General features: G+C 41.3%; 1 protein-coding gene across 27 annotated transcripts in view; it reads right to left on the bottom strand.

Moving 5' to 3' along the window:
* Positions 1-21,534, bottom strand: part of LOC143269220 (uncharacterized) — a 304,878-nt gene that overhangs the window by 136,642 nt on the left and 146,702 nt on the right. For 10 of the 27 annotated variants that reach the window (XR_013045633.1, XR_013045632.1, XR_013045642.1 and 7 more), the window contains one exon: positions 9,712-9,914. The exons of 16 other annotated variants lie outside the window; for them this stretch is intronic. The gene's annotated coding sequence lies outside the window, so the exon portion shown is untranslated. Of the gene's footprint in view, positions 1-9,711; positions 10,230-21,534 lie in introns of those variants that run through there. One more of the 27 variants, XR_013045644.1, reaches the window with a different exon arrangement.

The following is a 21,534-nucleotide window of genomic DNA, read 5'->3' as shown; positions in this document are numbered from 1 at the left end:
GTTCATGGGCTTCCAATAGTGTGGACGGTCATCTCTGCACATCCTCCCATCATGATCTTGACACCCTCACCTTCAGAATCCCTCCTCTCTCTCATCAATTGGATTCCGTGAGCTCAGCCTGGTACCTGGCCTTGGATTTCTGCATCTATCTCCATCAGTCACTGGACAAAGGCTCTATGATGGCAGCTAGGTTATTCGCTAGACTGGTCACCAGAAGTAGACCAGTCCAGGCACCCTCTGGACCACTGCCAGCAGACAAAGGTGGGGTGATTTTTGTGGATTACTGAGAGCCTCCCCAGCACTTTGCATCTTTCTATTCCCATGATGTCCTTATCTATCATGGTATCTTCCTCCCTGCCCTCCCACTCTGTCCCTGTTCCAGCTTGACCCTCCCATTTTTTTATGTTCTCATCCCCCACCCTCGCCCACTGCCACTCTTTCCCACCCACTCTGCTCATGTAGATCTCATCCACTTCTCTTTTGCAGGGTCATCCATGTGTCTCTCCTAGGATTGTTCCCTGTTAGCTAGGCTCTCTGGAATTGTGGGTTGCAGTCTGGCATGCCACAATTCTTAAGTGTAGGTTTCCATCCTCAATAAGATAGAGGAATGGAACACTGTGATACCTTGACTAACTCCTCAGATCATTAAGATGCCTCCTTCCGACTACCCTTCAAATGTCATGTTAGGGCAAGAAAAAAGCATCCATGGTAAAAAGAATAAAAAGGAAACCCAACACTAAGGAGACTGAGTTAGAAGGACTGCTGGAAATCTTGAATCCTTCAAGGCACCTTTTCTAATTACCAGTCCAAAGATATCTGCACAGCTTGACCACCTTTGTGTTTCTCTGAGCAGAGTGAAGCCTGGCCTCTGTGACACTCCATAAGGAATCATTGACATAGTTACATGTGTGCCCTTGACAAGTTGGCAGCTCACACTATTAAAGTGGCCTGTGATTCACAATAATAATAATGTGAGCAGTAATCAATTTCTGGTAAGTCAGTGGAGACATTCTTTGTGGAAAGACCTGATTGCACAACAGTGTGTGGAGATGACAGGGAGCTTTCTTGAAAGTGATCACAAAGGCATGGTTCATTGTTCCAAGGGTTTTCAAGACAAATAAGATTTTGAGAAATGTTTCCATAGCAAAGACCAGAGGAACACCTTCACAGTGAATGCCATGAATGCCACACAGGGGAGGACACCATGCCCACACTGCATAAGAGGCCACATGAAGATCTCCACAACCCTCATGTGCCTATCAAGGCAGTCACTAGATCAATAGAGGACCAGTCTCTGCTGTTATATTAACTGCCTGTGATATGCCTTCATGGGAGTAGACCACAGAAGGAAAGAAAGGCAGCAGAAACCTTGTTGAGAGTCTATTATGTTATCTTTACTGAGAAGCAACAATATTCCACATGAGCTCAGGGTACCTCTTTACCATGCCTACAGTCACCAATGCAGCAGCAAGGACTCTCCCAAGTACCACTGTCTCCTCCTCACTTCACTTTTCTATTTGTGTAATATGTAGTTTATTTCATCTGGACTCTGTGCTGTGTGTATTGGTGTCTGCACCTATTTCCCTTGGAAAGAGCCAATGTTCCTCAGAATATACTTGAGATGTAAGGGAAGGGAAATAAATACAGTCCTACATCAATATGCACATTTTTTTCAGAATGGCTGAGCATAATCTAAGGCTAATTATACATTACAAAATAGCTTCAGATAAACCTGGAGTCCAGAGTATCCATTGCTTCAACCCTAAAGAGAAACAGGTACCACACAGTCCCAGAATATCAATGTAACCAGGCTTAACTCTAACACAAAAACTGCCTAGATACTGCTATACCCTCAAAAGTAGCCCAGGCCAACATGGTCCCTGAAAAAATCCATGCTAAGCACCTAAAGTGTAAGTAGACCAGGATTAAACATTAAACCAAAGATGTCAAGAGACAAGTATTCCAAGGCCTAAGGATGAACCTGATGATGACCAGGAATAAAGCCTAAATTAACAAAGGCTTTCCCTTACCCAGAAAGGCCAGCAACCAACCCTAAGATTAAAGTGCCAAACCCTGACCTAAAAGAAGCTTGCACCAAATTCTGAAGCTGAATAAACACTGGCCCAGAATAAAAACAGAGGTATCCCTGGGCCAGTCCATTAAGCAGAAGAGCCAAGGCCAGAAGAGAAGGAAAAGTAACAAAATGAAATGAAACAAAGAGAAAAGAAAAGAATATCCATGCCTAACCTTGACTATAAAGAGAGCTGGCCCCATCCAAGAGGGAAATGTGTCCTACCCTATCACTCAGAAGAAAAATATCTGGCCTAAAGAATGCAAAGGAGAATATCCATGCTTCAACTTTACCTGGACTGATGCCAGGGCCCTCACCAAGATGAGAAGTTGGCTTCAGCATAACTCTGACCCTGAAGCCTGTGCCAAAACTAAGAAAGGATGTGTGCCCAGACCAATCCTTCAAATGAAAGAGGCCAGGGCATTCCTCCCATTTTTTTTTGTCTTTTCCTCTACACAAGCCTCTACCTTCTTCATGTTGTTATTCATAAGGCTGTTTTCTTCTGCTTCTTCCAATTTTTGATGTTCAGGTCTAGATGTTGGAGGCAGGCTAGGTTCTGGTGGTGCTGTATTGCTCTTCATTTTGTTGTATGTACTTCTGCCTTGATGTCTGCCCATCTCCCTGTGGTTCGTTCTTGGTCTTATCAACACACTTGGTTCAGACAGAGCTGACAGATTCAGGAAGTCTCTCTCTCTTGTCCCGATGGGAGCTCTCTTGTCCAAATGGGAACTCCGGGACAGGATGGAAGCTCTTACCTGGATGGGAAGTCCGGGGCAGGGTGGGAGCTTTTGTCCAGACAGGAAGTCCAGGGCAGGATGGGTGCTCACTACCCCCACATCTGACAGAGGACTGATATACAGAATATATAAAGAACTCAAGAAATTAGACATCAAAATGCCCAACAGTTCAATTAAGAAATGGGCTATAGAACTAAACAGAGAATTCTCAACAGAGGAAACTCAAATGGCTGAAAGACATTTAAGGAATTGCTCAACATCCCTAATCATCAGGGAAATTCAAATCAAATTGACTCTGAGATACCACCTTATGCCTGTCAGAATGGCTAAGATCAAAAACACTGAAGACACTTTATGCTGGAGAGGATGTGAAAGTAGGGGAACTCTCCTCCACTGCTGGTGGGAATGCAAGCTTGTACACCCACTTTGGAAATCAATATGGTGCTTTCTTAGAAAATTGGGAATCAATTTCCCCCAAGACCCAGCTATACCACTCTTGGGCATATACCCAAGAAATGCTCAATCATACCACAAGAGCACTTGCTCAGCTATGTTCATATCAGCATTGTTTGTAATAACCAGAACCTGGAAACAACCTAGATGCCCTTCAACTGAAGAATGGATAAATAAATTGTGGCACACATACACAATGGAATATTACTCAGCAGAGAAAAACAATGACATCATGAGGTTTGCAGGCAAATGGATGGATCTAGAAAAAATCATCCTGAGTAAGGTAACCCAGACTCAGAAAGAAAAATATGGTATGTACTCACTCATAGGAGGATACTAGAGGTGGAACAAGGATGACTGCACTGCTACTCACTTCACCAGGGAGGCTACCTGGAAAACAGGACCCCAAGAAAGACACGAGGATCGCCCAATGATGGAGAAATGGCTGAGATCTACATGAACAACTTGGGCATGAGTGGGAGTAATGAAGGGCGAGGGTCGAGGGAAAGAGAGCCTGTGGGAGCGGGAGATCCCAGCTGGATCAAAAACAGAGAGGGAGAACAAGGAATAGGAGACCATGGTAAATGAAGACCACATGAAAAAAGGAAGAAACAAAGTGCTAGAGAGGCCCACAGAAATCCACAAAGATACCTCCTCAATAGACTGCTAGCAATGGTCGAGAGACAGCTAAAACTGACCTACTCTGGTGATGGGATGGCCAAACACCCTAATAGTTGTGCCAGAAACCCCATCCAAGGACTGAGGAATCTGGATGCAGACATCCACGGCTAGGCTCCGAGTGGAGCGCCGGGAGTCTAATTAATGAGAAAGAGGAGGGTTTATAGGAGTAGGAATTGTTGAAACCAAGGTTGGATAAAGCACAGGGACAAATAGCCAAACGAATGGAAACACATGAACTATGAACCAAAGGCTGAGGGGCCCCCAACTGGATCAGGCCCTCTGAATAGGTGAGACAGTTGATTGGCTTGATTTGTTTGGGAGGCATTTAGGAGTGGGACCGGGTCCTGTGCTCATTGCATGAGTTGGCTGTTTGAAACCTGGGGCTTATGCAGGGACCCTTTGCTCAGTCTTGGCGGAGAGGACTGGACCTGCCTGGACTGAGTCTACCAGGTCGATCTCAGTCCTCGGTGGAGGCTTTGCCCTGGAGGAGAGGGGAGAACAAGGGAATCTGTGGCTGATATGTAGAACTGAATGGTATTGTAAAATAAAAGGAAAAAAATGTAGAATATCGGGTTATGCTATGTAAGTAGTTATTATGTAAAACTGTTAGGAAATGATAAAAACAAAAGACAATATATGCCCAGTTCCAATATTTTTTCTTAATATTTTTAGTTTGTGGAAGTTCAAACCTACAAAGCTACAAGACCAAACGTACAATGTCTTTTGCACTCTACAGAAGGCATGTATTGAGGATTTTTTTAAATGTTCAATTTTTTGATATAATTACATTTGCTGGATAGTTTTATGTCAACCTGACAGAAGCCAAAATCATCGGAGAGGTGGGAACCTCAATTAAGAAACTGCCTCCAGAAGATCAGACTGCAGACAAACCTGTAGGGCATTCTCTTAGTGATTGATAGGAAAAGGCCCGAGGAATTGTGAGGACCCCTGGGCTGGTGGTCTTGGGTTCTAGAAGAAAAAGCTTGCTGAGCAAACCATGAGAAACAAGTCAGTAAACAGCACCTCTCCATGCCCTCTGCATTAGCTCCTACCTTCAGGTTCTGGCCCTGTTGGAGTTCCTGTACTGACTTCCTTCAATGGTCTACTATGATGTGGAAATGTAGGCCAAATAAATCCTTTCCTTCCCCCACCCCCAACAAAAAGAAAGAGGCCAGGGCAAAACAGGAAATGGAGAACACAAGGACCTAACACTTACCCTGACAAGAGCCAGAGACAAAACAAGGAGAGAAGAAGACCTGGGATATTCTCATAAATGAAAGAGGCCAAAGACAAATCAAGAAAAAAAATTGGCTGCTTAAAATCCTTACCCTGACAAAGTATGGACCTAAACAAGAAGAGATTTGGGCCACATCATAACCTTAATGCTGACAAAGACCAGGCCAAAACCAAGCAAAGTAGTGGGACAGAGTCCCATTCTAGCTTTGAAATGCCTGGGTCCTAATCAAGAAGAGATATGGGGCTGAGCTACCCCTAAAATAACACCCAGAGAAAACCAAGAAAACAGCCATACCCAGCACTAATCCTCATTCTGAAAACACCAAGGACCAAATGAAGAAGTAGGTCTGGGGCAAGTAATGACTGGGAAGAATTCAGAGCTCATACAAAGCTCATAGAACAAACCAGGCAAAACCAAAAGTGGAAATGTTACAGGCCAACCATTGACCTTGATGAAGATTAAACACAAACCCAAAAATCAAGTTAGCTCGTGCTAACCCAATTAAAGATATGTGGTCAGACTTAATGTTGACCCTAGGAAGTGCAGTTTGAAGAGACAATTTAAATGGAGCCTGCTCCAACCACAATGGAAAACTCTTCCTAGGCCAAACACTAATATCAAGTAGCCAGGGACCAATCTCTGTGTGAAATGAGTCCAGGCAATCCAAGAAGGGAAGCATGCCTGACCATTGACTGCTATCAGTGGAGACCTGCAGCCTACTGAGGAAGAATTAAACTCAGAAGCCCTGAACTTTAAGGGTGTTTGGGCAGAATACTCTCTTCTTCATCCAACACTCTAACCAAAAGGGAGCCTGAAACACCATGTTCCAAAGGAGCCAATGGCTCCCTTACAGATGAAAGCGAATGGACATCATTAACATATTTGGTAGTTAGAGGGAACCTTGAGGCACTCTGATCCCAGATCTTGATTTCGCTTGATATTTTACAGTCAATCAAAGCCTCAAAAGAGACACACAGAAGAATGTTTGTTGAAAATCTTAGACTGACAGACTTCATCTACAGATATAAGTTGACATCCTCAGTACCAACTGTGAGGATCAGAAACATTTCACTTATAACACATACAATCCTCAATACATGCAAGCCAGGATGTGCTACTCACCCATATGATCCAAGCTCTCATTAGAATAACCAATGAATACGGACATAGTATAATACAAATGGTGTTATACTACTGCATGCTGTTGTGGCCTGATAAAACTTCAAATCTTGACTTCAGCCGATAATTTTAGGAATAAACAAGTCTCAAAAATAACATAGGAGTAACCCTTCCTCCCATGAAGCTTGGACTAACCCAAAATCTGCTTCAATAATTCTTTTTGACTTCTTTAACAGAAGAAGATGTTTAAAAGAAACATGTTCCATAGTTTCTTTTTTTCTTACAAGATTTCAGAGAGTTGAACTTAATATAAAATATTATATCAAGTGTGGAAATGATTTCTCAAAGAAGGATCCCATTGTATTATTTTTTTACAGTCCTAAGATGATGTGTAATACCAATCACCAAAGCATTAACAAATAAAGACTTTTCTCACACATTGTCAGACTTCCTCCTATATTTAATTTTCTTTATTCTGATTTTTCTTGATTAACATTCTGGAGTGAAACATCCCATCCTGACCTTTCAACTGCAGGACTTCTACATTTCACTTCATCAACTTGCTGCATCTCCACTTTAATTAAAGGATTCCAGACAAGTTATTTAGTGGGGTGTCCTTGTGATGCTGAGCCCAATGCTAGGGAACCACCTACTAAGTTTGCTGTCTTTATAAAAATAACATCCCCAGAGGCAAACTCGATCAGTCCATCACATTCTAGAAAAGCCTATGACGTGGCATCAGACATTGGTAGTTTTAAATCCTCCATTTCCTTCTGATTTTTCTCTAAAATATGTCCTTAAAAATTTGGCTATGGGGATTTAGCTCAGTGGTAGAGTGCTTGCCTAGCAAGTACAAGGCCTTGGGCTTGGTCCTCAGCTCTGAGAAAAAATGGTATAAATGTAATCTTCAGTGTATCTAGCCTGTTAATATTTCTGGACCAGAAAATGTTGCCTCTCCATTATAATAATCCATATCACCATGCTAGAACTCAATCTGTCTTGCCACAACCTTTCTGTATCATCTGCTGTATTCAGGTTTCCTTGTTCCTCTTCTAGAGTTCTATACAATACCTGGAACATTTATTTAGAAAGGTTCTTGGGAGACTAGAATGCCAAGGCTCCCTGGATGACCAGGATTTGTCCCACATCACCTCACATATCAGCATAAAGAAAAAGTGGGACCACAGAGACAATTGGAATGGAACTAAATTTGAGGGCTATATCTGGGAACCAGAAGTCATAGAATTGTCCAGATTCAAAGGTCCACAGATGCTGAAAGAAAAAATTCTGAGTTCTTCACCCAGATCTAGTTCTCTGACCAATGTGAAAAAAAGGACAAATGTTCCAAGTCCATTCTCCCTTTGGAGGACTCAATAACCACTGTAGTGTATAGACTGAAAAACTGTATGTATTCCTGTCTGTCTATCTATCTATCTATCTATCTATCTATCTATCTATCTATCTATCTATCTATCTATCTATCTATCTATCTAACTTTCCATCACCTATCTCTATCAATCCATCCATCTATTTACCCCTATCCATCCATCTTCTCCTACTATTACTCTTCCTCTTCTATTCCTCCTTTTTCTTGATCTTCCCTTATTCATCCAGGATATTATAACCACTTTTGCCTCCCTGAGTTTTTACAGGGCCTTAGAAAATATTAATTACATCATAACAAAAAACTTTTCTCTGTGGGTTTCATTCTTCATATTTCCCCACCCCAAGTCTTTGTAATCCCTGTCTTCCCCAGAACTTGCTAAAATGTGACATTCCTCAGATATCTGACACTGTGAAACTAAAAATCTTGTGTAAAAGCGCATTTGTTAAAAAATGTGAGTTGTGCTTAAAACCAGCCCCAAACAAACATCTAACAACTTTATACTTTAGGAACTTGCAAACATACCATCTGAGTTTGTTTCTTTATATGCCAAATGCAATTTACATATAATGAATTCAATGAGTTGATATATTCAATGTATATTAGTTCTCTGCCATGAAGTTCACAAATACGTTTTCTGACTAAATAAATTTTTGTTAAAAAAATAAAATAAGTAGAGATTTCTAAATGGAAATGGAAAGATATACAGAAAGCCAAAAAATAGAGTTAATCATAAGTTAGAAGTTTTATGGAACATAAAAAAATCAAGATCAGATATGAAACTGCTGTATTCATTAAAATTCCTTAGGCCAAAATTCAGTACACTTGTATACAATTAGAATGTAATTCTCTCTTTGGAATAATGGTGACAGAAGAGGCCACTAAGGTTCAACCCTTTATACAAAGAAAAGGAAAACCCATGCTAGAACATTCATTTGATAGCCTTAAAATGGACTGCAAAAAGAGCCTGTCTTAGTCAGGGAGTAAGTATTCTGTCTCTCAACTACTTGAATTAGAAAAGACTTTCAAAAGATCAATGAAACCTCCTGGCAAAGCTTGGCTCATGGCATTGTAGGCTATGAGAACAGATGAGATCAATCTGAGTGCAATAGAAGTGGGAAAGTAAGTCATGCACTTACTTAAACCTCCTTGAAATACAGGCTATGTAATCTACTGATATCTGAAAGAAATTATTTCCTGATGGACTGGCTCACAGGAAGCATTGTGGATGCTTGGTTATCACAAGCAGAGGTATCACACACCCACTGGAAGATGATGAAGGAAGGATGGTGTTTTTCTGATAAAATATGAGAGAAGCAGTGCTTTACGGCCAATTCACTGGGCATGATAGAGCACTGAGCTGTGCTCACAGAAGAGGTCCAACATAAAATGGTTGATTCACCAGGGACTTCAGGACTGGTGTTTGCCTTCAGTGCCTTTGCAGAGCTCCGAGGGAGAATGTGAACTTGTAGAAACAACTAACATTTTAAGGAACGGGTCAAGTGTTGTGTAGCAATTTTCCTTTTTATGACATGAAATACTTTTCCATTATTTTTGAGATTATAATTACATTATTCTCTTCTTTTTCATCCTTCTGAATCCTCACTATACTCCTCTTTGCTCTGTTTCTAATTTATGACCTCTATTTTCATTAACTGTTGCAACGACTGCGTCTAATTCACCTTCTATCCTAATTTGCATTACCAACCGAAAAATAGCTTTTGATGTCTTTCAAACTTATATACTTTACACCTCTTTAGTGAGTATATTTTCTGAATATCTTAACAAGAAAAACTATAACTATCTAATATTCAACTCCTTCAGAGACCCGAGAAGGAAATAATATTGAGTATATAGGAAATATAACTAAGCAACTTCCAAAATATGTGAGAAATGACACAAACATTTTGTTGCCTAGACTGTCACTCAAGATTTCTCTGCAACATTGGGGCATCCATCTTTGGCCTACAGGCCTAGCATATTTTACAGACTCATCTGTGAAGCAAGATTTTTTGAAGGGCATTCCTACCTTGTCTTTGCAAGGTGCAACAGTCTTTTTTTGTGTGTGTCCCGCTTGTCCATTTTGGAAAGCATACTGTCAGCAGTTGATATAAGGTCACGTTCTTACCCAGTGGCTAACATTTGATACAAATAAAGTAAACACTATATAGAGTTTCTTCACTTCCCATCATCTTCTTTGAAGTACATTGATGCTCCCAGGAACAGACATGTCTCATAGTCATAAAAAAAGAAAAAAAATATATGTTATCATTTTAAATGTCATATTCTGCAGATCTCTGAAGTGCTTTAAGATGACCTGTCTATCTAAAATATATTTCTGCTTGACCTTGAGGACAGAGCTAATATGACTACAGGTTTCATTGTAATGACAAAATGCTAACCTGCATTTCTTTATTATCCTAAATAGTTGGCAATAACTTTCAAGGACTGAAAATTGCATTGCATTGTGAAATGAACTGTATAGGAATGATACACTGAACAAGATAGAAGTATATGTGCAGTATTTTCTAACAAAATCAATCTCAAATCTGTATCAATATACATAATTTATATATAGTATATAAAAATCCAATCCATTCTGAAATATTTAAAACTAGTAGTTCCATTTTAAAAGTAGATTCAATAATCTACCTTTCTATCTTTGAAGACTAGCAGTTATATTTACTATATATATATATATATATATATGTGTGTGTGTGTGTGTGTGTGTGTGTGTGTGTGTGTGTATTAGATAGAACATATTATTAATATTAGATTCAGGTTCTTTATGATAGGACACCTTTTGGAATGATGACTGTAACATGCTATTTACCTACACTCTAGACTTCTCTGAATTTTAGTATGTGTTTCTTCCTTGATATTGTTCGTATTGGTTGAAGTTCCATCTTATCTAGGTCACTATGCCTCATTACTCCTTCACAATATTTGATTACCAATCCTTTGTATATAGTCTTGTATTAGGTTAGAACTTTCTTATTTAGACAAAAAAGGGGAGATGTAGTGGGTAGCCATTCCATCTTTGATCTGGAAGTTCCAAACCCCACTGAGGTTTTGGTAACTGTCACATCTACAAGGCAGGGCTGAGAGAGGACCATGAAGATCCGAGATCCAGATGGGTCAGTTCTCTTGGTTCCTGGACCCTGGACGCTGGAGGCAGACTGAGCAGAGTTCTCCAGAGAACACTGCTGGACTGCAAAACACCTTTCCCAGACACTGGTACCTATCCCTTCACTTGTAATAAAATTAACCTCCCTTTTAACTATGTGGAGTGGCCTTAATAATTTCACCAATAGCTGACATTCCTACAGCTGAGAAGCTTATGTAAGGCAAATGAGAGGGTAAACAAGATGAAATGGCAGCCTACAGAATGGGAAAAGATTTTCACCAAACCCACATCTGACAGAGGGCTGATCTCCAAAATATATAAACAGCTCAAGAAACTAGACATCAAAATACCACATAATCCAACTTAAAAAACGGGATACACATTTAAACAGAGAATTCACAACAGAAGAATATTAAATGCCCAAAAGACATTTAAGGAATTGCTCAAAATGCTTAGCCATCAGGGAAATGCAAATCAAAATGACACTAAGATACCATCTTACATATGTCAGAATGAATAAGATCCAAACCATTGGACGACTTCCCTTCTGGACCAGAGGTGAGTGCCTGGGTCCAGCCCGGACCCCATCCCTGGCCACCAGCCACCCCGGGAGGACCTTCCCAACTTGGCACCAGGTTCTGGCCACCGGGCAGTTCCCCTTCTAGCCCCACCGGGAGGGATCCCCTTTTCCAAGCCCCCGGCAGCCCCTGCAGTCTCCGCGCCCTGCCCCCACGCCCATCTGCCCAAGACCCCAGCCACTTCCTGAGACTTAGAGACCGGCCCCCAGCTCCCAGCCTGTCCCCGACTGCCATTCTGGACCAGAGCTTGCCCCTGACTTCCCTTCTGGACCAAAGAGTTGGACAAGAGAACTCCCTTTTGGACAAGAGAGAGAGTCTTCCTGAGTCTGTCAGCTCTTTGTGAAACAAGTACACTGATAAGACCAAGAAGGAACCACAAGGAGATGGGCAGATGTCAAAGCAGAAGTACATACAGCAAAATGAAGAGCAATACAGCATCACCAGAACCTAGCTCGCCTCCAACATCTAGACCTGAACACCAAAAATTGGAAGAAGCAGAAGAAAGTAGCCTTATGAGTAACTTCATGAAGAAGGTAGAGGCTTGTGTAGAGGAAAAGACAAGAAAATTGGAAGAACGCTGTAAACAACTAGAGGAAAGGGCAAACAAATTAGAAGAAAACAATAAAGCCCTCCAAGAAAACAATAAAGTCCTGGAAGAAAACATTAAAATCCTGGAAGAAAACAATAAAGCACTGAAAGAAAATCATGAAAAAGCAATGAAACAAACAAAGGAAACAGTCCAAGAACTAAAAAGGGAAATTGAAAAAATAAAAAAGACACAAACAGAGGGAATGCTGGAAATAGAAAACCTGAGTAAAAGATCAGGAACTTTGGATGCAAGTATAACCAACAGAATGCAAGAGATGGAAGAGAGGATTTCTGGCATTGAAGATACAGTAGAAGAAATAGTTCCATCAGTCGAAGGAAACACTAAAGCCAACAAAGTCATGAACCAAAATGTCCAAGAAATCTGGGACACCATAAAAAGACCAAACCTACGAATTATAGGGATAGAAGAAGGTGAAGAATACCAACTCAAAGGCACAGAAAATATATTCAACAAAATTATAGAAGAAAACTTTCCCAACTTAAAGAAGGAAATGCCTATGAAGATACAAGAAGCCTATAGAACACCAAACAGACTAGACCCCCCAAAAAAGTCCCCTCGACACATAATAATTAAACAACTAAATGTACAGAATAAAGAAAGAATATTAAGAGCAGCCAAGGAAAAAGGCCAAGTGACCTATAAAGGTAAACCCATCAGAATAACACCCGATTTCTCAATGGAGACTTTGAAAGCCAGAAGGACCTGGACAGATGTAATGCAGACACTAAGAGACCATGGATGTCAGCCCAGACTAATATACCCAGCAAAACTTTCAATCATCATAGACGGAAGGAACAAGACATTCGAAGACAAAGCCAGATTTAAACAATACCTATCCACAAACCCAGCCCTACAGAAAGCACTAGAAGGAAAATTCCAACCGAGGGAAGTCAGATACACACTTGAAAACACAGGCAATAGATAAAGCCACAACAGTAAACCCCAAAGAAGAGAAGTACACACACACTACCACCAAAAATAACAGGGATGAAAAATCACTGGTCACTAATATCCCTTAATATCAACGGACTTAATTCACCTATAAAAAGACATAGACTTACAGAATGGATACGAAAGCAGGACCCATCTTTCTGCTGCATACAAGAAACACATCTCAAATTCAAAGATAGACACTACCTAAGAATAAAAGGCTGGGAAAAGACTTTTCAATCAAATGGTCTTAAGAAACAAGCAGGGGTAGCCATCCTGATATCCAACAAAATAGACTTCAAACTAAAATCAATCAAAAGAGATCAAGAAGGACATTACATCCTCGTCACAGGAAAGATCGACCAAGATGAAGTTTCAATTCTCAACATATATGCCCCAAACACAAGGGCACCCACATATGTAAAAGAAACATTACTAAAGCTTAAACCACATATAAAACCCCACACATTAATAGTGGGAGATCTCAACACCCCACTTTCACCACTGGACAGATCTCCCAAATCAAAACTTAACAGAGAAATAAAGGACTTAACCGATGTCATGACCCAATTGGACCTAATAGATATCTACAGAACATTTCATCCTAACAAGAAAGAATATACTTTCTTCTCAGCACCCCATGGAACTTTCTCTAAAATCGACCACATACTTGGCCACAAAGCAAATCTCAACAGATACAAAACAATCAGAATAACCTCCTGTGTTCTATCAGATCACCATGGTTTAAAGCTAGATTTCAACAACAACAAAAACTACAGAAAACCTACAACCTCATGGAAACTGAATAATGCTCAACTGAATCACCAATGGGTTAAGGAAGAAATAAAGAAAGAAATTAAAGACTTCCTAGAGATCAATGAAAATGAAGACACCACATACCCAAACTTATGGGACACTATGAAAGCAGTGTTAAGAGGGAAATTCATGGCACTAAATGCCCACATAAAGAAGTTGGAGAAATCGCACACTAGTGAATTAACAGCACATCTGAAAGCTCTAGAACAAGAAGAAGCAAAGTCTCCCAGGAAGAATAGACGCCAGGAAATTATCAAAGTGAGAGGTGAAATTAATAAATTAGAAACTAAGAGAATAATACAAAAAATTAATGAAACAAAGAGTTGGTTCTTTGAGAAAATCAACAAGATAGACAAGCCCTTATCCAAACTAACCAAAAGACAGAGAGAGAGAATCCAAATCAACAAAATCAGAAATGAAAAGGGGGACATAACAACAGACATTGAGGAAATCCAGAGAATTATAAGGTCATATTTCAAAAACCTCTACTCCACAAAACTGGAAAACCTAAAAGAAATGGACATTTTTCTGGATAGATACCACATACCTAAGTTTAATCAAGACCAGATAAACTATTTAAATAGTCCAATAACCCCTAAGGAAATAGAAACAGTCATTAAAGGTCTCCCAACCAAAAAAAGCCCAGGACCAGATGGTTTCAGCGCAGAATTCTACCAGATCTTCAAAGAAGAGTTAATACCAATACTCTCTAAATTGTTCCACAAAATAGAAACAGAAGGAACATTACCAAACTCCTTCTATGAGGCTACAATTACCCTGATTCCTAAACCAAACAAGGATGCAACAAAGAAAGAGAACTACAGACCGATCTCCCTCATGAACATTGATGCAAAAATACTCAATAAAATACTGGCAAACAGACTCCAAAAACACATCAGAACAATTATCCACCATGATCAAGTAGGCTTCATCCCAGGGATGCAAGGGTGGTTCAACATACGAAAGTCCATCAATGTAATACACCATATAAACAAACTCAAAGAAAAAAACCACATGATCATTTCACTAGATGCAGAAAAGGCATTTGACAAAATCCAACACCCCTTCATGATAAAAGTCTTGGAGCGATCAGGAATACAGGGAACATACCTAAACATAATAAAGGCAATATATAGCAAACCAACAGCCAACATCAAATTAAATGGAGAGAAACTCAAAGCAATTCCACTAAAATCAGGAACGAGACAAGGCTGTCCACTCTCCCCATACTTATTCAATATAGTACTTGAAGTTCTAGCCAGAGCAATAAGACAACATAAGGAGATTAAGGGGATTCAAATTGGAAAGGAAGAAGTCAAGCTTTCCCTATTTGCAGACGACATGATAGTATACTTGAGTGACCCCAAAGATTCCACCCAGGAATTGATAAAGCTTATAAACACCTTCAGCAACATAGCAGGATACAAGATCAACTCAAAAAAATCAGTAGCCCTCCTATATACAATGGACAAAGAAGCTGAGAAGGCAATTAGAGATACATCACCCTTTACAATAGCCAAAAATGACATAAAATACCTTGGGGTAACACTAACCAAGCAAGTGAAGGACCTATATGACAAGAACTTTAAGTCCCTGAAAAAAGAAATTGAAGAAGATCTCAGAAAATGGAAAGATCTCCCATGCTCATGGATAGGCAGGGTTAACATAGTAAAAATGGCAATCTTACCAAAAGCAATTTACAGATTCAATGCAATCCCCATCAAAATACCAACACAATTCTTTACAGATCTGGAAAGAACAATACTCAACTTCATATAGAAAAACAAAAAACCCAGGATAGCTAAAAGAAACCTGTACAATAAAACAACTTCTGGAGGCATCACAATCCCCGACTTCAAGCTCTACTATAGAGCTACAGTAATAAAAACAGCCTGGTATTGGCATAAAAACCGACATGTGGACCAATGGAATCGAATTGAAGACCCTGACATTAACCCACACACCTATGGACATATAATTTTTGACAAAGAAGCCAAAAGTATACAATGGAAAAAAGAAAGCATCTTCAACAAATGGTGCTGGCATAACTGGATATCAGCGTGTAGAAGGCTGCAAATAGATCCATATCTGTCACCGTGCACAAAACTTAAGTCCAAGTGGATCAAAGACCTCAACATAAATCCAGCTACTCTGAACCTCTTAGAAGAGAAAGTAGGAAATAGTCTTGAACGCCTTGGCATAGGAGATCACTTCCTAAATATAACACCAGTAGCGCAGACACTGAGACAAACAATCAATCAATGGGACCTCTTGAAACTGAGAAGCTTTTGTAGAGCAAAGGATACGGTCAACAAGGCAAAGCGACAGCCTACAGAATGGGAAAAGATCTTCACCAACCCCACATCTGACAGAGGACTGATATCCAGAATATATAAGGAACTCAAGAAATTAGACATCAAAACGACCAACAGTCCAATTGAGAAATGGGCTTTAGAACTAAACAGAGAATTCTCAACAGAGGAATCCCAAATGGCTGAAAGACATTTAAGGAATTGCTCAACTTCCCTAATCATCAGGGAAATGCAAATCAAGACAACTCTGAGATACCACCTTACACCTGTCAGAGTGGCTAAGATCAAAAACACTGAAGACACTTTATGCTGGAGAGGATGTGGAACTAGGGGAACTCTCCTCCACTGCTGGTGGGAATGCAAGCTTGTACAACCACTTTGGAAATCAATATGGCGCTTTCTTAGAAAATTGGGAATCAATCTCCCCCAAGATCCAGCTATACCACTCCTGGGCATATACCCAAGAAATGCTCAATCATACCACAAGAGCACTTGCTCAGCTATGTTCATATCAGCATTGTTTGTAATAGCCAAAACCTGGAAACAACCTAGATGCCCTTCAACTGAAGAATGGATAAATAAATTGTGGCACATATACACAATGGAATACTACTCAGCAGAGAAAAAAATGATATCACACGGTTTGCAGGCAAATGGATGGATCTAGAAAAAATCATCCTGAGTGAGGTAACCCAGACTCAGAAAGACAAATATGGTATGTACTCACTCATAGGAAGATGCTAGATGTGGAACAAGGATGACTAGACTGCTACTCACATCACCAGTGAGGCTACCTGGAAAACGGGACCCCAAAAAAAGACACGGAGAAATGGACGAGATCTACATGAATAGCCTGGTCATGAGTGGGAACAATGAAGGGCGACAGTCGAGGGAAAGAGTGGGAGATCCTAGCTGGATCAAGAAAAGAGAGGGAGAACAAGGAATAGGAGACCATGGTAAATGAAGACCACATGAGAAGGTGAGAAGGGGAGGAAGCAGAGAGCTAGGGAGGCCCACGGAGATCCACAAAGATACCCCCTCAAAAGACTGCTGGCAATGGTCGCGAGACGGCAGGAACTGACCTACTCTGGTGATGGGATGGCCAGACACCCAGATAGTGGTGCCATAAACCCCATCCAAGGACTGAGGAATCTGAAGGCAGACATCCACGGCTGGGCCCCTGGTGGAGCACTGGGAGTCTAATTAGTGAGTAAGAAGAGGGTTTATATGAGCGAGAATTGTTGAAGCCAAGGTTGGATAAAGCACCGGGACAAATAACCAAATGAATGGAAGCACAGGATCTATGAACCAAAGGCTGAGGGGCCCCCAACTGGATCAGGCCACCTGAACGGGTGAGACAGTCATTTGGCTTGATCTGTTTGGGAGGCAGCTGTGCATTGGTGCCAGGTCCTGGGCTCATTGCATGAGTTGGCTGTTTGAATCCTGGGACTTATGCAGGGACACTTGGCTCGGTCTGGGAGGGGGGAATGGACCTGCCTGGACTGAGTCTACCAGGTCAACCCCGGTCCTCGGGGGAGACCTTGATCTGGAGGAGGTGGGAATGGGGGGTGGGCTGGGGGGAGGGGTGGGCGAGAGGGGGAGAACAGGGGATTCTGTGGCTATTATGTTGAACTGAATGGTGTTGTAAAATAATAATAATAAAACAAAAAAAAAGATCCAAACCATTAATGACAGGTTATGTTGGAGAGGATGCAGTGCAAGGGGAAGAAGCCTCCACTGTTGGTGAAGTTCAAACTTGTACAGCCACTCTGGAATCAGTATGGCAGTATCTCAGAAAATTGGGACTCAACCTGCCTCAAGACCCAATATTACCACTACTGGGCATATACCCAAAAGATGCTCTTTCATACCACAAGTTCACTCGCTCAAACACATTTATAGCAGCATTATTCGTAATAGCAAGAACCTGGAAACAACCGAGATGGCTCTCACCTGAAGAATGAATAATGAAAATTTGGTACCTTTACACAAAGGAATATTACTCAGTGCTAAAAAATAGTAATACCATGAAATATGTAGACAAATGGATGAAACTAGATCCTGAGAGAGGTTACCCAGACCCAGAAAGACAAACATGGTATGTGCTCTCTCTTAAATGGATATTAGATGCAAAGCAAAGTGTAAGCTGGGTACTATCCACAACCCCAGAGAAGCTATGTAAAAAGGAGGACCCTAAGAGTGACATACATGGAGGGCCCTAGAAAGGAAAAATAGTTAAGATCTCATGGGTAAAGTGGGAGAGGGTAGAAATGAGGGGATGGGTGATGGGAACAGAAGAGAATGAGATGGCCCAGTGGAGGGAGGGATACAGAGGGAGAGTAATGAAACAGATGCCTTGATAGAGGAAACCATTAGGTTGTTAGGGAGAAACATGGTGCTAGGAGAATCCCCAGTAATCCACAAGGATGACCACAGCTAAGACTTCAAGTAATAATGGAGAGGGTGCCTGAACATACCTTCGCTATAATTATATTAGTGACTACCTTAATTGTCAAAATAGAACCTGAACCAGTAACTGATGGAAGAAGATGCAGTGATCCATAACCAACACTGGGCTGAGCTCCTAGATTTCACTTAAAGAGTGGCAGGAGGAACCACAGGAGCAAGTGAGGTCAAGACCATGATGGGGAAAACCACAGAGATAGCTTACCCAAGCTGGAAACTCATGGACTCTGGCCGGAACTAGCACAGGACCAAACTAGGTCCTCTGAATGTGGGTGACAGATATGTGGCTAGATTTGTTTGGGCAGCCCCTGGCAATGGAACCAGAACTTATACCAGGTGCATGAAATGCCTTTTTGAAACACATTTCCTATAGTGGGATACCTTACTCAGCATTGACACAGAGGGGTGCTGCTTGGTCCTGCCTCAATTTAGTATGCCAGACATTGTTGACTACCCAAGGGAGACCGGACCCTCTCTGAAGAGTGTGGATGGGAGGTGGGCTGGGGAGTGATGAGGCATGAGAAAAGTGAAGGAAGGGAAAACAGGAACTGGTATGTAAAATTGAAAAAAAAACTTTTTTATAAATAAATAAAACAAAAACACATCAAACAGCATCCCCCTATAGAGCATAAACTGGCTTTAGGGCCCCAACTTTCCTGCATCAGAGTGTCTAGGCCTCCGCAACTGCACTGAAGGGCAGTGGATTTACAGACTAGGAGGAACGATCAGATTAAGGCCCTGAGGTAGGAGCCATCTAAGGACCAGGGAATGGTAGAATTATCAGGTACCTATTGTCAGGCTCAAAGTCACTTTTACCAGCCTCACAATGCAGCCTGAGTCAGCTCTGCTCTGTGGGAACTCCCCCAGTGACATCACACCATGGAAAACTCCATCTCACACAGCCTGCCTTTGTAGATCTGGGTCTCAGGCTGGGAATGAAGTAGCCACTCAAACAACACTGGCTCCTGGATTTCCAAAGGTCAAGAATGGCCTGTGGGAAAGGTCTGAGAACACAATCATTTTAGAGTTTGGATTTTCTGGATGTTTGAACATTTAGAAATAGAAAAAAGGAGCTTGGAATAGTGATGCATGCCTTGACCTCAACCAACTGGGAAATGAGGAGGAGAATTGAAGACTGACTGCAGTGCAAGTGCCAGGAGAGCCTGTGTCTCAAAAAAGTCATGTTGACTGTGGCACCATTCTCATGGCTGTTGAGGCCAGATTTGGGGAGTCTGAAGCCAGGCTGTATCCTGAGCAGCTGTGAATAAGCTTGAGGAGGCTCTCCTTTGGGTCACCTGAACCATGTAAAAAGGAGAAGAAACCAGCAGACCCCTGCCTGTAGAAGACAGGAGAGTTGACATTCACAGAGGGGGAGTCTCAAGGCTGAACTTTGAGAACCGGCTAGGCACAGTCTTATCCCCCAGTTCATTTCCTGAACATGATCCAACTACCAAGAGTGGGCTGAGATGAATATTGTAGAAGGCAGGTACTGTCCCCTGTCAGCTTGATCTCAGGGCATTTGGAAGAACATGAACCCTCCTCTGGATGGGACATCAGTGAGATAAGAGGCAGGACCATGCAGAAGGTGTTTCTGTCTTTGCTGGGTGAATAACTATATATCCTGGGCAGGGTATCTGTTCATGGAAGTGTGATATTCCACAACTGATTTTTAGAAAGACCAAGCTGTCTGAGGTCTCAACTATACAGCTGACTCGGGACTCTTTCTAATTACTGGGATTTGCAGGCAATCCTTTATACTTTTCCATCTAGATCTACTGCCTCATCTCTGGATTCATGTGAGCAATCACTCTCTCAGTATCTCCCCCCTCTCTCTATACCACCTCTCTCCTCTGATTTCCTTTCCCCCATACTGTCATCTGTGTTCTTAAAATAGTTTATATGTCAGTTTAGGAGACATGCCTTGCTCCCAAATTCCAATATGTCCTCAACTTTTTGGTCTTCACAAGAATCTATTTAGAAATAAAGTTGACAATCACATTTATTTGCTTAAAGCTTCAAAATCTGAAATGACACAGATCACCTAAAAGTTTCATCAGTCCTAGGTTGCAAGGGTTATGCTTAGGTCCAGAGATTTGGTTGGAGAACATGCATTCCATGCTGACCATGTGACCTGGATTCTCTTTATAGCGATGTCACGATAAGAAATGTGAGGTTTGCATATAACAAAGCTGTATGATGCAACAACTCTTGAGTCTCTCCCCTTACCTGCCCTTCTCATGTTCTCCTAATGGATCTTCAACCCAAAGATAGCAGTGCCACCTATTCAAGAGCATGTGGATTAGAACACATGGCTAGAAAAATAGGCATTTGGCCATTTTTTACTGGTTGAAGCACCATAGCAGTGATCTACATCATGTTCCACTCCATGATTGAATGCCTAGTTTGTGTGTGTGTGTGAGTGTGTGAGTGTGTGTGTGTGTGTGTGTGTATTTATGTTTCACTCATGATGCCTCTCCATCACCCACACTGAAATCTGCCTTGCCACTACATTTTCCACAGTCTATGAATTCAAGGTTTGTGTCATCATACTCTTTCCATGAATTGCTTGCTTTCAATATCTGAGAGCTAACCTGGTCTCAGTGGCTCCAACCAGACCTGTCCAGAGCTAGTCACATCTTCACTCACAACCTCATAGCTTGAGTGAGCTCTACTGCCACTCTGGGGGAATATTCATAACTAACTATGTAACATTTTTGAGCCCACCAATCTCTAAAATTCTGAGTATTTTCCCTGGGGATTCTTAACTTCAGAGTTCTCATCCCTACTACTCCCCATTGTCCTGACCGAATTTCTGAGCATCCTTTTTTCTCAAAATATTGATTATGAATCTTAAGGAGGGGAAAATCCAACCCTGGACAGTGCATGCAAAGTGAGCTTTCAACTTCACTTAGATAAATTTTCTAATGAAGCAGAGGCCTAGATTTCTGGCTTTGGAAGGAGGATCTACCTAAAGGCTTCCATTGTGAATCCAGAGGCTCCTGAAAATGGCACC

The sequence above is a fragment of the Peromyscus maniculatus genome, chromosome 18, assembly GCF_049852395.1.
Source record: "Peromyscus maniculatus bairdii isolate BWxNUB_F1_BW_parent chromosome 18, HU_Pman_BW_mat_3.1, whole genome shotgun sequence".
Classification (NCBI taxonomy): Eukaryota; Metazoa; Chordata; class Mammalia; order Rodentia; family Cricetidae; genus Peromyscus; species Peromyscus maniculatus.
The sequence above is the reverse complement of the archived record's forward strand: the minus strand, read 5'-3'. Positions and strand labels throughout refer to the sequence as shown.